The sequence below is a fragment of the Chondrus crispus genome, genomic scaffold (assembly GCF_000350225.1).
Source record: "Chondrus crispus Stackhouse genomic scaffold, scaffold_47, whole genome shotgun sequence".
Lineage (NCBI taxonomy): Eukaryota > Rhodophyta > Florideophyceae > Gigartinales > Gigartinaceae > Chondrus > Chondrus crispus.
In genome coordinates this window covers 66,393-82,944 of record NW_005179373.1, presented here as the reverse complement: position 1 = coordinate 82,944, position 16,552 = coordinate 66,393, and positions in this window count along the sequence as shown.

The window sequence follows — 16,552 nt, the reverse complement described above, 5'->3', positions numbered from 1 at the left end:
GAGAGGCAGCGCTCCGCGTCCGAGTCGGCGACGGCGACGCTGGTCCTCAAGACCGCGAACCGTCGCCTGACTTCTCCTAAGGACGCGCTCTCGCGAGGTACGATCGCATCGCGGAGTATATCGAAGATTTCGGAACATCTTTCCGTATCGACGTCTCAGACAGCGTTTACGGCCGCTGTATGGATGGGTTGCGCACCATCCGCGAAAGAAGGTTCGAGCGCGTAACTCAGTCCTTGGAGAACTTGTGCGCCCTCGTCCACCAGCTACAGTCCCGTTTGGTACTGGTCGAAGAGGCGCGCATCGATTCCCCCGCCGTGGACGTTGCGGGTCGACCCGTGAGTTCATACTCCGGGGTCCGACGCGACCTGCAACCCTTCCCATCAGCCGAACAGATGGGAGCGTTCGCGCACATGGCGGCGGAGCTCAACTCAACGCGCCGCCGTGCCCGTGAGATGGAACAGACCTCGGCCGAGAGGCCGCTGGGAGCCCCCTCGAGTAGGCCCGGTGCCACTGTTCCTCCGGGCGCATCCGGAGCGCAGGAGTGGCCCCCGACTGGAGCCGTCACCAGTCGGAGAGCGGAGGACATCAAGCCGACGGCGGACGCGATCTTCGCGTCCGAGACTCAAGCCCTGCCGTATGCAACCGGAAGCATGCGGCAGTCCCAACGGGTACCGAACGAACCCGACCGTGGTCGTAGAGGAGTCGTTCGCGGATCAGGGGAACCGATTCTCCCCTTCTATCCTCGCTGAGGCGGCTACCAGCCAGCGGATCTTACTGCGCATCCTGGCCCCGTCGACGTCCGGACGTTGCCCGTCACGCCGTTTGGAACGTTGGGCCCCGCCGAACCCGGGCTCGAGCCCGTCCACACCATGATACAGGAGTTCAGCGCCGTCGCGAACTACCGCATGTATCGATTGGACAACACCTCGAGGCTCGTCACCTCGGGTGACGCGGGACGGATCGCGAAGTACGTTCAACGCTGTCGTGGGATCCGTCCCACGATGCGGAGCTTTGACGGTACGAAACAGATCCAACTCCTACCGTTCCTGAACGATATCCGAATAACCTTCAACTCGCAACACCTGACCTGTAGTGCAATACTCGTCTCGGGTAGGGGAAAAAAGGAAGTGAAAAAGGAAAAAATTGGATACTGAAGTCCGGGGTTGGGGGACACACGTGTGCGACGAAGCGCACGATTATTTTAATTATTTAATTTTATTTACTAATTAGATCTAGAATCTAGAGCCGGGAGCTACTGTACTCGCCCCGGCGGGGCTCTATATAACTTAGCCCTTTGACCGAACAAGTCAATAAACCAACCCGAGTTGCCGGAGTTGAATGTCGCCTTGGTCGAAGTCCGTCTCTATCAAGACGCTCCCTTTTACCTAAGCCTACGGCATCCTCTATCGCTCGGGGTTCCCTTTTCTCTTTCCTTTATTTCCCTATTCTTTTCTATCTCTAATTCTACCTATTTTTCCCTTATCTTGTGTTGGTGCCATCGGCCTCGGTTGCGACCGAACCGGTGTAGGTGTTTCGAGCCATCGGGCGACACAGTTGACGTAGCGCTGCTACTGTGACCCATTTTCCGACGGAGACCGTTGCAACGACGTCTCCCTCGAAGGGCTCCGTCGTAGTACGAGCCAGTGTTGGTACCATCGGGGTCGGTTGCGACCGAACCGGTGTAGGTGTTTCGAGCCATCGGGCGGCACGGTTGACGTAGCGCTGCTACTTTCATTTCATCCCGTCGGGCTGCGTTGCAACGCCCCCGTCGAAGGCCTTGTCGCGTTACAAGGTGTCGAAGAAGCTCAACGACCATTGGCCTTACAACCCAGTGGAACCGGGGTACCTACGTACGCGCCCCACTCCACACTCGTCGAGCAGATCTCTTCGCAAGTCTCTACCACACCGATCCCGGGCCGGGCTATTTGTCTGTGCCCCCCCCATCAGGGATCCGACCTACTACGAGTCGCAAGCTCGTTTAAACGGAGAAGGGAGAATCGGACACTCCGTAGCGCTGTGCCGTCGGCAGTTCTTCTTTTTGTTGCTGTTGTTGTTTTTGCTGGACCATCGGACCGCGGTCTCTGCCTGACAGGCGCATTGCACTACAAAAGTGGTCTCCCGACCTAGAATTTCTGTTTACTGTTCAGGAGACCCGACCTAGAATTTTTGTCGACGACAGTCTCGGTCTGGAGACACTCTACAAAAGTGGTCTGGGTAACGGACTCTTTTTTTATTTTCTTTTGTTTGTAACTTTTTTTGCTGCGTAGGTCCGCTCGTACGAGCGATGTCAACAAGCGCACCCGGGGACGTCGGTCCCGGGGCGAGCAGAGCCGGATCGGCACGAGCGTCGAGGATCCCTAGGGGTCCTCGCACCCGGAGCCAGGCTAATACAGCCACGGACCCCGGAGATCAAGAATCACCTGCGGGGATAGCTGCAGACAAGACTGACCTCGACGAGAAATTGGAGAAGATGAGCAGCGAAATTCGCGAAGAAGCGAAGAAAAATCTCGAGGCTGAATTAGCCCTCGTCCGGAAGCAACTAGAGTTGCAAGCATCCGAGTTCCACACCGTTTTGGGAGAGCTGTCGGCTCGAGCGGATCTCGTCGAGAAGGAGCGAGGTGAGGCGACCGACGGTCTGGAGCCGGAGGTCCTAGCCTCGTTGAAAATTTCGGTCAAGGACGCGAGGCGCGACGCGAATCAAGCCTTGGAGTCCTTAGGAAAATTTAGAACAAGCATCGATGACCGATTCGATCGCGCCGCGCAACGTCTCAAGGACCTCGAGCAGGCCGCGGATCAAGCTCCGCAAGGATCGGACGACGAGCCGCTCCCTTCGGGTAGAGAGGGCGACCGTCGGTCGAAGAACGACAAGCCCGCTCGGCAACGGAGTTCTAAGTCGAAGCCCTCGAAGAAGGACAAGCGACGTGCAAGCAAGGGTCACTGTAGTGACGATCCGGAGAACCGCGACTCACAGTCGGAGTCGCTTGGTCCCTCCGAAGATGGTAACGGCGGTTCGTCGAACCATTCAGGCGATTTCGAACGCCGTTCAGAAGACGGAAACGGAATTTCGTCAAGCAAGAAAATTTCCTCCAGACGAGGCGGAGTCACTTCGTCCGCCTCGCGGAGAGACAAGGACGCGGAGCCCGAAGATGTTGCAACGCGGCGCGGGCCGCGATGGGAGGAGTTGGAGGAGCTGAATCCGACCACCTACCTCTTCAAGAAGTTACTTTCGTACCGAACGTACCGCTTGCGGAACCCGCAGACATATTTGTCAAGTTCCCGGCGGACCGCCGTGCGAAAAATTAGGAGAGATATCCCGCCTAAGGTGAAGAAGGACAACACGTTCACAGGAGAGGACGGGGTCCTTGTGTTGGATTTCTTGGCAAAGTTAGTTCAAGAGTTTGATACTCAAGAAATGAACGAGGGGCAAGCGATCCGCTTGTTGCCTGAATTTTTAAGCGGCATCGCCTTGAGACAGTACACTTCGGTGTCTCAGACGGCCGGGGCCCATCACGGAAAGATATCCGTTTGGCCAGAGGCCGTACAGTGGTTGTTGAGGAGTTTCGCAACCGACGAGGCGATCCGTCAAGCCGTGCTCGCATTGCGAGAAGTTCAGCAAAGACCGTCTGAGGACGAGATGGAATTTTATATCCGTCTGACGGACGCAAGCAACCGATGTGGAAACGTATATTCGATGGAAGAACAGATGACGATGTTTATTGAAGGACTCGATTCGAGTATCAAGCCGATGGTATCTCAATACCGGCAAGACAATCGGGACGTTTCATTTTTGAGACTAGTGAATTACGCGAAGGCGCATGGCTCGGCGAGCCGCGCTAAGGACAAGAAGACCAAGAAGGTCACGATTCAGACGCCGTCGACGTTCAGGGCGGGGAAGAAGCCGAGGGCTTCTTATCCCGGTCGCAAAAGTCACGCCGCAGTCCATTTAGCCGAGTCCATGTCCGCGTCAGATGAGCGCGGTGCGCATGGAAGTAGCGAAAATCACTACGAAGGAGCGTTAGTAGCCGAAGGCGAGTTCATTGAGCCATCGGAGGGCTACGGACACGAGGACTACGGGGACAGCGGGTCGTCAACTTTACCGACGCCTGCATACACGACGGAGTCGTTTTCAGAGCCCACGGATCCCGTGATGATGTTTCGGGGGCGCGGCCACACGCCGGCGCCGCGCATTCCGATGGAAGACAAGGGTACGACGTTTCGGAGGCCGGGCTGGATGGGAAGGCCGCAACGCCAAGGAATTCCGCCGGCCCGTGGAGGACCTAGGACGCCGTATCCGGTCAAGACGCACGGTCTGGTGTGCTATCATTGCTATGAAAAGGGGCACGCCGCGCCAACGTGCATTCTTTCCCTCCGGGAAATGCACCGAGTTTTGGAAAATTACGAGGCGTTGTCTCCGATGGAGAGGTTAGGGATACCATCGACGAGTTACCTGAAGGCCAAGAATTGGTTCGATTAACAGACGGCGAGCACGCCGAGTGCTTCAACGCCGAGGTCCAACCAACCCTTCAGAGGGCCCACCGCGGGGCCCGCGCCGTCGGATGTGAGAAGGATCCCGCAACGGCAGGAAAACTAGAGAGGGGAATCTCGCATGAGTCGCGAGAGGCACAGGGTCGACGTACTGTGCCCGGGGCTCAGCCCCGTTCCCCGTCTCTAAGGGAAAAATCAGGCCTCGAGGAGGAGGTTGTTGGATTGGTGGATAAACCCAAAGGGCCAGCTCAAGTCAAGAAAATTTTAAGCCGAGCCCGAGATCATCCGCTGGAAGAAGTTCGAAGACCCTGGTACAGGGTTAAGCGAAGGGAGTGTCCCGAGAAGATTTTGGTCCTTGCGCGAAAAAACTACAAAGTTTACGCGGACATCGGACCCACAATTGGATTGATGAGCCGGGTGTTGTCTGTTTTAGACACCGGCGCGGGACTAAACCTTGTGCGAAAATTGGAACTCCCAGCTGGAATGGAATCTCTAGTGTCCTACGGACCGACCCAAGATATCGGCGACGCGAACAATAGGCCACTCCGGACTCTCGGCACAATTAGAATGCCTGTGAGGCTTGGAAAATTTGTGGCCGCAGCCGAGTTTATTGTATGCGAAAAACTAGCCGTCCTGCTAATTCTAGGCGTGGACTACTGTGACCGGTTTGTGGAAGCAATTTATCCAAGGAAGAAAACGGTTGAGTTGGCGGATTTCTCGGAGGTTCCGATAGTTAGGCGGTTCTCGACGAGAAAAGGGAAGAAGAATCTCGTCGCGGAAGAGGACGAGAATGATGGAAAGGGGGAGCGAATTTCCCCTAAGGTAAAAGTGGCAAGAGCCAAAACTATCGAGCGAGGGACGCAACGCGTCGTGGAATGCACCTCGAAGAGGGCGGGCTTGGTGGTGGTTCAGCCGTACTCGTCGTTGTACGAAAGGCACGGGTTGACGTGCACGAATGGTGTCGTTCAGGTTGAGCCTGACAGGCCATTTCGTTTACTCGTTGCGAATTTTAGGACGTACCCTGTCAGGGTGCAAAAAGGCCAAGTGGTGGCAGAATTATTTCCGCACCCGAGAGCCGCGCTCGAGAGCAAAACCACCATTGGTGAAGTTCTCGGAATTCAAGAAAGGAAGAAGGAGAATTTTCCTAATTCCCCCAAGACGCCTACGGGCGAGAAAAGAGGCGAACCGTCGGCTCAAGCGCGCGAGGACCAGCCAGAAGAACGGTCGGCAGAGCTCTCCGCGACGGCAACTACGACGCCGGAGCGGCGGATTGAGCCTCCCCCGCCGGACGTGGAGGAACTCGACCTGAGCCACGTGCCGGACCGGCTGCGCGAGCGGTTCCGTCGGATGTTGAAGAAGTATTCAAGGATGTGGGATGGGACGCTTGGCGAAATTAATACCACCGTCCATCGGATCGAGTTGATACCCGAGACTCGCCCCATCGCACAAGCCCCGTATCGGGCCGGACCTAGAGCCCGCGAAGTAGAAGATGCAGAGGTGCAGAAGATGTTGGAGGCAGGAGTGATAGAACCAGCGCAGTCAGAATGGGCGTCGCCTGTGTTGCTGGTGCCAAAGCCGGATGGGTCAATGCGTTTTTGCGTAGACTACCGCAGGCTGAACGCAGTAACGGTGAAGGACACGTACCCCTTACCGCGCATGGATGAGTGCCTGGACTCGCTTGGTGACACCAAGGTTTTCTCCGCGTTGGACGCGATTTCGGGATATTGGCAGATGCCTATCCCTGAGGGCGACCGCGACAAGACCGCATTTTCGTGTCACTCAGGACTGTATCGCTTCTCAAGAATGCCCTTCGGGCTAACTAACGCGCCAGCGACGTTTCAGAGAGCAATGGATATCCTGCTCTCTCCGTTCCGTTGGAAATGCTGCTTGGTGTATCTAGACGACATAATCATTTTTAGCAAGTCGTGGGAGGAGCACATCGTGCACGTGGATGAAATACTTTCCGTATTGGAAAAGGCAAGTGTCAAGCTCAAGCTTCGCAAGTGCGAATTTTTCGTGGAAAAGATCAAGTACCTGGGCCACGTCGTCCGCCCAGGTACGCTAGAAGTCGATGTCGCGCGAACCGCCGCGTTGGAACAAGTGCGGTACCCGCGAACACAGACACAGCTCAGGAGCTTCCTGGGACTCTGCAATGTCTACCGCAGGTTCGTTCCGCATTATGCGAAAATCGCGCGGCCTCTAAACCAACTACTGAAGAAAGGACAACCGGTCCAGTTGGAAGGATTCGACGAACCGTGCAAGAAAGCTTTTCATAAGCTCAAGGACGCCATCTTGGCACCGCCGGTGTTGGCGCTGCCGAAGAAGGACCTACCCTACTCGGTAGATACCGATGCAAGCGACTACCAAATAGGCGCTGCACTATTTCAAACACACCCGGATGCGCAACGCAAACCCATCGGGTTCTTTTCAAGAACGTTAGCCGCAGCCGAGAGAAACTATTCTGTATCAGAAAAAGAATGTCTAGCGGTAATTTGGGCCGTACAGACTTTAAGACCATATCTATATGGCGAGCACTTCGTCGTGCATACCGACCATGCCTCATTGAGGTGGTTGATGAACGTAACCGACCCCAGCGGGAGATTAATCCGATGGAGGCTACGCCTCTCGGAATTCGATTTTGAAATCAAGTACAAAAAGGGAAAGGCTAACAGCCAGGCGGACGCTTTGTCAAGGTTGCGAACCGCAGGAGAAACCGTCGACGAAATCGACGACGAAATCCCATGCTTTATGGCCGAACCGGCCGAGGGTACAGTGGAGGACGAGGAAAGTTTTGACGCGGCAGACGACATCCTCGCTCTTGAGGGGGGGACCGCCCCTGATCGCCTGGATCAATTCCAGGCTGTCACTCCGGAGGAGCTCATTCGCGAGCAAGCCGTCGACCCCTTCTGCAACCGCATCAAGGAAGAAATGGACGCCGGAAAGGTGAGAACGTTCAGCACGGAGACCGAAGAACTCGAAGGAACTCTATGCCGTACCGCGGCGGAGTTTGTACAAGTGGTAATACCACAATCGTTAAGGGACCGCGTCCTAGGGTTGAGCCACTACGCAAAATTGGCAGGCCACCCGGGAGGCAGGAAACTTTACAAGACTTTGAGAAGATATTTTTATTGGCCTACGATGGCCCTAGACTGCTATGCAGTCGCGAAGAATTGCGCCGCATGTGCGCGGGAAAGGGTGAAGTTAAGAAAAAACACGAAGGAAATGAAGCTGTTCACGCCCAAAGCGCCGCTGGAATTTGTCGCCATCGACATCCTCGGCGAGCTAATTACAACTAAACGAGGAAATCGGTATATTCTCGTGATCAGCGATCGATACTCGAAACTGGTACGAACCGTACCGTTGAAGAAGATATCAGCTGCGCTCATCGCACAAGCGTTCGTTCACCATTGGGTATTCGTGTACGGACCGCCGGTCAAGCTGCTGTCCGACAATGGAGCACAGTTCACGGCCCGGTTCTTTCAGAATGTCTGCCGAATTCTTGGCATACGCAATGTGTTCACGACTACGTACCACCCGCAAGCCAACGGCCAAGTTGAGAGATTTAACCGCACGCTGACTTCCGCGTTGCGAAAATACGTTGGAGAGCATCCCAAGGACTGGGACTTATTTAGCGACGCTGTGACGTTCGCCTACAACACACAAGTTCATCGAACTACGAACATTGCGCCCTTTGAGCTGGTGTTGGCTCGGGCGCCGAGAAACATTGCGTTACAAGCGCAACCAACTTTGGAGAACTTCAGCTCGTCACGAGCATACTACCTGAAATGGCAGTCGTGGTTGGAGAGCCTAATGCGAAGCGCCGATAGGAGTTTGCGAAAGGAACAAGCCCGGTACAAGCGAAATTTCGACGCACGCCTTCGCAAGCCGCAATACGAGATCCCAACAGGGTCCTACGTGTTCCTCCGGAAGGAGCAGGGCACGGCTAGCGAACCGAAACATAAGCTCGCACAAGTCGCTACAGGGCCTTATCAGGTCAGAAGATCGGATCAACATACGGTAGTCATTGCCATTGGCGATCAGGAGGAACGCGTATCGCGAGACAGGGTGGAATTAGCCCCAAGCCCAATGGACCATGCGCGGATAACCGGCCTACGTCAAGCGCTACAGTTCCTGGGAGAGCCGGAGTTAAACGAAGAAGGAGAGGCAACGGAGGACGAGGAACGTCCTCACACCCGTGCGCCTACGACGAGGGACCAGGATAATTTAGTTGGTCAAACGCCGACAGCAGAGACACCTCCAAACCTACGCGAGCTCGGAACGTCCAGAGAAGAGGACGAGTTGGAAGATCTTCAGAAGGGGGAAGGAAACAGTTCAGAGAAAGGAGAGGAAACAGAGAACACGGAATATGTAATCGACCGGGTCGTCGACCATGATTATCAAAATGGTAATTTGATTCTCAAGGTGGAATGGTACGGTTATGCGCCCGAGGACGCGACGTGGGAGCCCATTGAGCAATTGCCCCGCAGTGCGGCCGTCACGTATTTCCAAAGGAAGAAATTACTCTTGCCGCCGCAAGTCGCGCACGCGCGAGCGGAGTAGGCCTCGTCAATAGAATCAGCCGATTAGGAAACACGGAAGAGTCAGAAGTTCGAAACGAACGGGTCCGCAAGCAAGGAAAGTCGGAGCGAGAGGAGTCAGGCAGTCTTCCGTCGGGAACGCCTTTGCAAAAAGGGACTGACGAGCGGGTTACCCTCGAGTCGAGGGAGAAGGAGGGGAAAAGATACAGCTGATGTAGAGGCGCACGCGAGGGAGGCCGATCGAGAGGAAGTGAATGATGCGGGACGTGATAAGACCGCGAGTGAAATGTTGGAATTGTATTGGGGATGGTCCCCATCAGGAGGCTCTCGAGTTTGAAGTGATGCAGTGACCAGCGTCGCGGAGAGAGAGTAAGGACAGTCGCCGGAAACGAGACCCCTCGGAGTTAGGAGAAGGGAAACGAAAGACTCAAGCGATTTTGCCTGGGACCCCCGTCCATGAATGAAATGGTCCGCGCGGCCAGGCCGTGGAAGGGAAGATGTACTGTAGTCTCAGGCCGGGGTAATTTACCTCCTTGGATACGATCACACGCGGCCGCCGCGTGCACGTGATGTGACGCCTAGATCGACAATCCGCCCTCATGGGGTGTGATTTAATCAAAAGAAATTGGGGCTCGCTGCTGGTAAGCTGTCAAATGATCAGCACGAGTCGCAGACTGAACTCCGGCCGTACGTCGAAACATTAACTGCAATTAAGGAAAAAGCCCGCACTTGTACGAAACGTTGTTGGCAACCTCCACCGCCGACTGCACAAATGCTAGGGGCTCGCCACCGGCGAAGTTGCGATCGATCGCACATGAGAGCACTTGCCAAGTTCGTTCGCAACACCTAAACCCCGCTCGACGAGCGAGAAGATGGGTCCACATGGACCACTGTTGCCCTGACCCATCGACACCACGTGCAAGTACACGGCTACACAGCGCGGCGTGAAACATCATCATTACGGAGGAGCTTTGTCGCTCCCGCATCGACGCCACACTACGAGTGACTTGCTTACCGGCCTGCCGCCATAACCCCCCCCATATCTTTCCTATGTTTCCGTTTTTGTCTTTGTTATTATTATTTTTTTTTATGTTTGTTTTCTTTCACGCACAGAGCGCGAACCCCGCGTCGCGAACGGCGACGGAAAAGAGTGGCGACGCCAACCGATCGAGGCCCCAAGAACAATTCAGAGCGGCGAACCGACAATCACCATCAAGTAACCATGCGGTGTGTCACACTGAGAAGAAGAACGAGTTGTTCTGCTGTTCATTGCGCAAGGGCGTTACGCCACGAAGTTCCGTCGACCGGCCAGGAGGACAGTACTTTACAAGTGGAGGGCGAAGAGTCCGAAGGACCGAAGTTTATTCGGAAACCGAGGTCGTGCTCGTAATGAGAATCCGCTCCCACGAAGCCGTTCTACTGGTGGCTGCTCCGTTTTACTACCGACGGGAATTCCTAACAGCAGCTAGGGCCAACAGCTTAGAAAAAGGGGCAAAATTGGGGAGTCTTCATCGGAAATGAGGTCCCGATGAACTGAGTGATACGAAGCTAAATTTTCTGTGTATTGGGTCTAGAGAGGACGCCTCGGAAAACGATGTCCAGGTGACTCAGGCGGCGCGCATGGGGGAACCCCCAATACTACGCAGATCGAACCCGTTGTTCTGACTACCCATCGAGAGCCGACGACTACTGATGTTCGCAAAAGCCTCGGTTTATGACTGAAAGGTACTGAAGAGAAAGAAAAAAAATAGAGAGGAGGATGGAAACGGGAAGTGACCGCTTTATGAACGAGGAGATCAAGGTACTCACGCCCTCCTTCATCGGTATGGTCATCTCGCTAAGAACCATTCTAACGGAAGAAAGCTTCACTCGATGAGCAACTTGACGACGATCCGTCTGCTGCGTGCGAAAAATACCGTCGCCAAGGTCACATGTTCGCCCATACCTCAAGCGATGTATTGGGATGGTCCCCGTCGCTATCCCTCACCATGCTCTTCATTCATTCATCCTTGTTTAATTTTCCTATCTTGTTATTTATTTGGTTCATATCTTGCTTCCCCGCTCCGTGGCCGGATCCTATTTCTTACGAAGGCGGAACGTGAGGCCGCGCCGATGCACAGGGTCCAGAGGGCAAAAAGAGAATCAATAATTGTTGAAGGAGGCTACTGTATGGCGCTGGCTTTTACATTACGAAACGCGTCGAATCAAGATTGGATCGTTTGGAAAAGAAACACGGTGCGTCGGTCGTCAAGACAAAATGGAGAAGAGACGCGATGGTCTGAAGGGTATTTGCTCGTCAGCCGGATCAAACCGCACCAATTTGGTGTCCCTGCTTTGAAAGCGGGGATGTTTGGGTATAAAGCGAAATGACGCCTCTGTGCGAATTATTCGTAACAACGAAAATCGACGCCCGTTCTAGGCGATAGCATGCCATCGAAGCACGAACGTTCGAACAATCGATGATTTAACACTCACTCATGTTATGGGTCTGCCCGAACGAACCCCCTGGCCAGATTGACAACGGCCGAGGCGAGCCACTTGCTACTGTGCCGAGCGGCGCTCGTTGAGGGTGAACCTAGACCGTGCGGCGCAGGGAAGGAGAACTTCGTCGGTCAAGAAGAATCATCGTAACGTACTGCATCGGTACGAAGAACGTACCAGTTCTCATCCCAAGGGAAGTAGATCAAAGGGATAGCGTCACGAACGATGGATTTCACTACTTTTTCTTTGAGAAGTGCGTATGGCTGACGTGGGTGACGTAAAAGCTGACAGCGAGACTGAGTGTAATTTTACATCAGCTGTGTCTGATCGTAGACGTTTGAAACTGTCGACTGTGCGACACTGATCACACGCAGGCTGATGTCTAAAAGACGACCGTTCGTAGCCGAAGTGACAAAGAAGGACGAAACCAGGTCGGTTGAAATGCTTCGTCGCGTAGCGGCCTGAGACGGACTTGGCATTTAGTAATTTAGGGGAGAGAGCAGAGCTCTGGGATGATGGTGAACGAACCGGTGGACCCTTTCGACAGTGCTGATTTGTCGACTGCTCTGAGTGATCGAACGCCGAAGGCCTATATTAACTTCGACAGCTGGTTGCCCCGAATGCTTAAGAGACCGGAGGAGGACGAAGGGGACCCCCCTCCCCGCTTCATTTTGTGTTTTCGATGGAGACCTTGCCGAGGAAAAATTCGTTGAGGAATAATTGTTGGACGAGAGACGACAGCTGGGACAGCGTTTACGAGATGCCGTTAAAAGCGGAGGGTACCCACACTGAGAGTGGCGGGTCAGTGGGGCGGCACACCCAAGGATTTTTCCTTTGGGAGTGAGGTAACGAGTCGAGCAAGGACTCGCAGATCATCGAGGGAAGCCCCTTGGAGAGCTTCACCTTCGATGCCATGAGCGCGGAGCAATGTGCAGTAGATGTCAATGGCTCCGTCGCTCTTTTTGGGAATTGATGGGGACGGTGGGGAAGATAATGCTTCCCTAACCGACAGAGTTTCGGTATGCCCTGCCGAGGGGATATCGACAGCAGGAGGAGCAGCAGCAGGGGCTGCAGGGAGAGGGGAATCTGGAGCAGACGGTCGGGGGCAAACGTCGTCTGCGCGGGGATCTACGGCTCGTATGGGAGCTACGTCAGGGGTTGGAACTTGGTTGCCGAATTGGCGACTGAGGCGCGCTTCGGAGGGAGAGCACAAGGCGGATGTCCAAGGGTTGAACCAGACAAAGTCACCCGCCGCACTGTGACTTCGTCCGGGAGAAAAGGACGGGCGTCGCCTCGCGAAGGATCGGGATGAGTTGATAGGGAGAACAACATCCCAGTCGACCTGATTGATTTTTTCGAGTAAGCAGTGCAGTTCGAAGTCGGTGTCTGCTCCGCCCAAGGGCACAGTATAGTCCAAAAGGCACATGAGCTCGACGAGCTTCGGAGGAAGATACCAAAGCCGCCAACAATCGTACGCCTCCCAGAGCAAGGTGGCGGCTACCTTCACGCACCACTCCGTCAAAAAGACAACCCACAACCCGTGACGAGGATCAGTGAGATGGCTTCCAAAGTAGGTAAGGATGGGACCGAGCTCTGCCCAAAACCCTTGGCAGACCTCAAATTGTCCCCACCACGAGGGGAGTTGCTGGTACCGGTTGGGATAGTGTGACCGAGCAATTTCCCCTGCCTCAACCATTTGGTAAGCTAGGAAATATCCCGTGTCCGATCTCATCTTACGCTCGAATCGGACCGTATGCTGGAAGAAGGGGATGTTCCCGCGTTTCGTATATCGGAAATTGAGGGGGAGGATTGCGCGCGTGTATGACAGGGCATCGTTAGTCACCGTCAGTTGGTTATGCCACAGGCGGTCCGCCTCGAGCACGGGGTTACCCCGTGTCCAGCTGAGGAGGTTGTCAAGGTAATCACGCTCCTCCTCCGTGCGAAACTTCCACGTGTCACATCCGAAGGACGGAGGGATGAGGGCATCGGATAGGGATAGGTCGAGGCGGTCGAGGACGGCTTCCGTGAACCGCAGGGATAGGCCCTGTCGGCCACGAGGGGAGGAACGACGCAGGATAGAAGGGGGAATGGCGACACGGGCACGCCAATCGTAGGAGGAAATGGCTTGAAGGGGAAGGTGACCCGGTAACATCCCCGCACCTTCGGCAAAGTCGCGCCCGATGTTAGTGACGTCGCGCACGTCGATGGCGGAAAACCAAGGAGCGGCCGCGTACAGAAAGGGATAGTCGCGCATGGATTTACCTTGGAGCTCGGCTAGTGAGGGGTATCGACAAGGGGCTGATGAAGGATGGAGATCAGGATGAAAGACCGGTTCAGGAACGTTGGTGTTCGGGGGAAGTCGGGGTATAGAAGGAAGGTCGCTAGGAATGGAAGGCGTGTGTGAGAAGCCCACACCGCGGCGACCGCGGGCGGTATGTCCGACAGTGGGATCCGATGAAGAAAACATGGAGATCGTCTTACTCTCACGCGAGCGGCGACCGATGGTCGGAAGAAAAAGGAAGAAGTTGAGAAGCAAGGGAGTGAAGCCGCTGCGCGAGAGCGCTCAGAAGGGGGATATGTAGTGCAATACCCGACTCGGAAAGGGGGGAGGAAGGAAGTGAAAAAGGAAAAAAACTGGATACTGTAGTCCGGGGTTGGGGGACACACGTGTGCGACGAAGCGCACGATTATTTTAATTATTTAATTTTATTTACTAATTAGATCTAGAATCTAGAGCCGGGAGCTACTGTACTCGCCCCGGCGGGGCTCTATATAACTTAGCCCTTTGACCGAACAAGTCAATAAACCAACCCGAGTTGCCGGAGTTGAATGTCGCCTTGGTCGAAGTCCGTCTCTATCAAGACGCTCCCTTTTACCTAAGCCTACGGCATCCTTTATCGCTCGGGGTTCCCTTTTCTCTTTCCTTTATTTCCCTATTCTTTTCTATCTCTAATTCTACCTATTTTTCCCTTATCTTGTGTTGGTGCCATCGGCCTCGGTTGCGACCGAACCGGTGTAGGTGTTTCGAGCCATCGGGCGACACAGTTGACGTAGCGCTGCTACTGTGACCCATTTTCCGACGGAGACCGTTGCAACGACGTCTCCCTCGAAGGGCTCCGTCGTAGTACGAGCCAGTGTTGGTACCATCGGGGTCGGTTGCGACCGAACCGGTGTAGGTGTTTCGAGCCATCGGGCGGCACGGTTGACGTAGCGCTGCTACTTTCATTTCATCCCGTCGGGCTGCGTTGCAACGCCCCCGTCGAAGGCCTTGTCGCGTTACAAGGTGTCGAAGAAGCTCAACGACCATTGGCCTTACAACCCAGTGGAACCGGGGTACCTACGTACGCGCCCCACTCCACACTCGTCGAGCAGATCTCTTCGCAAGTCTCTACCACACCGATCCCGGGCCGGGCTATTTCTCTGTGCCCCCCCATCAGGGATCCGACCTACTACGAGTCGCAAGCCCGTTTAAACGGAGAAGGGAGAATCGGACACTCCGTAGCGCTGTGCCGTCGGCAGTTCTTCTTTTTGTTGCTGTTGTTGTTTTTGCTGGACCATCGGACCGCGGTCTCTGCCCGACAGGCGCATTGCACTACAGTTGCTAACAAGCACCGTAAACGGCTCGCCCGGGAAGAGGTCCATGACCCCTGGGCCATCAGGCATAAATTCTTATGCGCCGTTTTGGGGTGGTTTTGCAGGAAGCAAAGCCCTCCAACCGGTGTTGCGACGCGTACCATCGCTTGGGTCATCGGGGGTATCGTGACCCCCTTGACCACGCGAATTTTTCGTGACGGTACGTTCGTCGGGAACTGCGCGCGCTTCCGGTCGGCCGAATTTTCCTCCTGTGGGAGCTGCTGCGACGGTCCCCTCGAGGCCATCTTGCGGTCGTGCCTCGAGGGAGTGACTCCCGTCAGCGCTACGGACGGCGCATGATGGAACAGCACCTTCCTCTGCGCTGGCAGGATCGCCTTCACGTGGCGATCCAGGAACGTGGTTCCGAGGATACAGTCCACGGCAAGGTTGGTGACGACCAAGAACGGTACGCGCGCGACGAACTCACCAATCCGGACGTACAGCTTGAGCTCGCCGAGGGCCTTCATCGACCTATTCGAAGCGTCGATGAGCGGCGGGCTCCGCGCGGACTGGATGGCAGCGCGCCACAGTTCTGCCACACAGCGTAGGTGGATTAGATTCGGGCCGGCGCCCGAATCTAGAACCGGCGTGATGGCGCGCATCATCGCGCGTCGTTGTCCGACCGTTGCGGTGATCTTATAATTTTGCTTCTTGAAGAAGCAAATTGCCGCTTCGTCCGTTCGGCTCTGCGATTGCGCGCGTACCGAAGCGGTCGACAGGGTGCCTTGTTTATTGAGGCTTGGCACAGGGAGGATCGTCGACGCCTCTACGCGTCTTCCCCGGCTTCCCCCGTCAACCCAAGGTCCTCGGGCCCCTCGTTCGTCAGCGGTAACGCGGGTTCTTCCGATTGGACTGTCTCGCGCGGCTCGACCACGTTGATGCCCGTGGGAGCCTGCGCACGCCAATTTCGCCACGGGGTCGGCGGTTGACGCTCGAACAGCGAACCTGGGCGGAGACCTTGACAGATCTGAAGCTTTTGATAATGGGCCTCGCGGGCCTGCAAAAGCTTCGAACGCAGCCCGCTATCCGCCACCACAGGACACTGCTCCTGCCGGTGGGTCAGGTCCAGATAGAACCGACACGGCGGGGGTCCAGGTAATCCTTGGTTGAAGAACCGGACCCGGTGGTTCTGTACTGGCCTTCCGTACGGATATGCGCGCGCGTCACCTTGTTGGGCGGGCGCCATCGGTGCGCCCGCCGGGGACGAGGCCGGTGACGGATGGTAGCTAGTCGGCGGCGAGCTAAGCGAGCTCGGCGTCACCGACTGGTCCGTCACCGCCAGTATCTCCTCCGTCTCGGTTCCGCGCACTGTCGGGAGTTCAGATAGGGACTCGACCGACAACACGGGCCTTGTCCGCGCGTTGCGCGTGAGTCTTCTCACCGAGTCGGACGGTGCTTGAGGCGACGCGAACGAG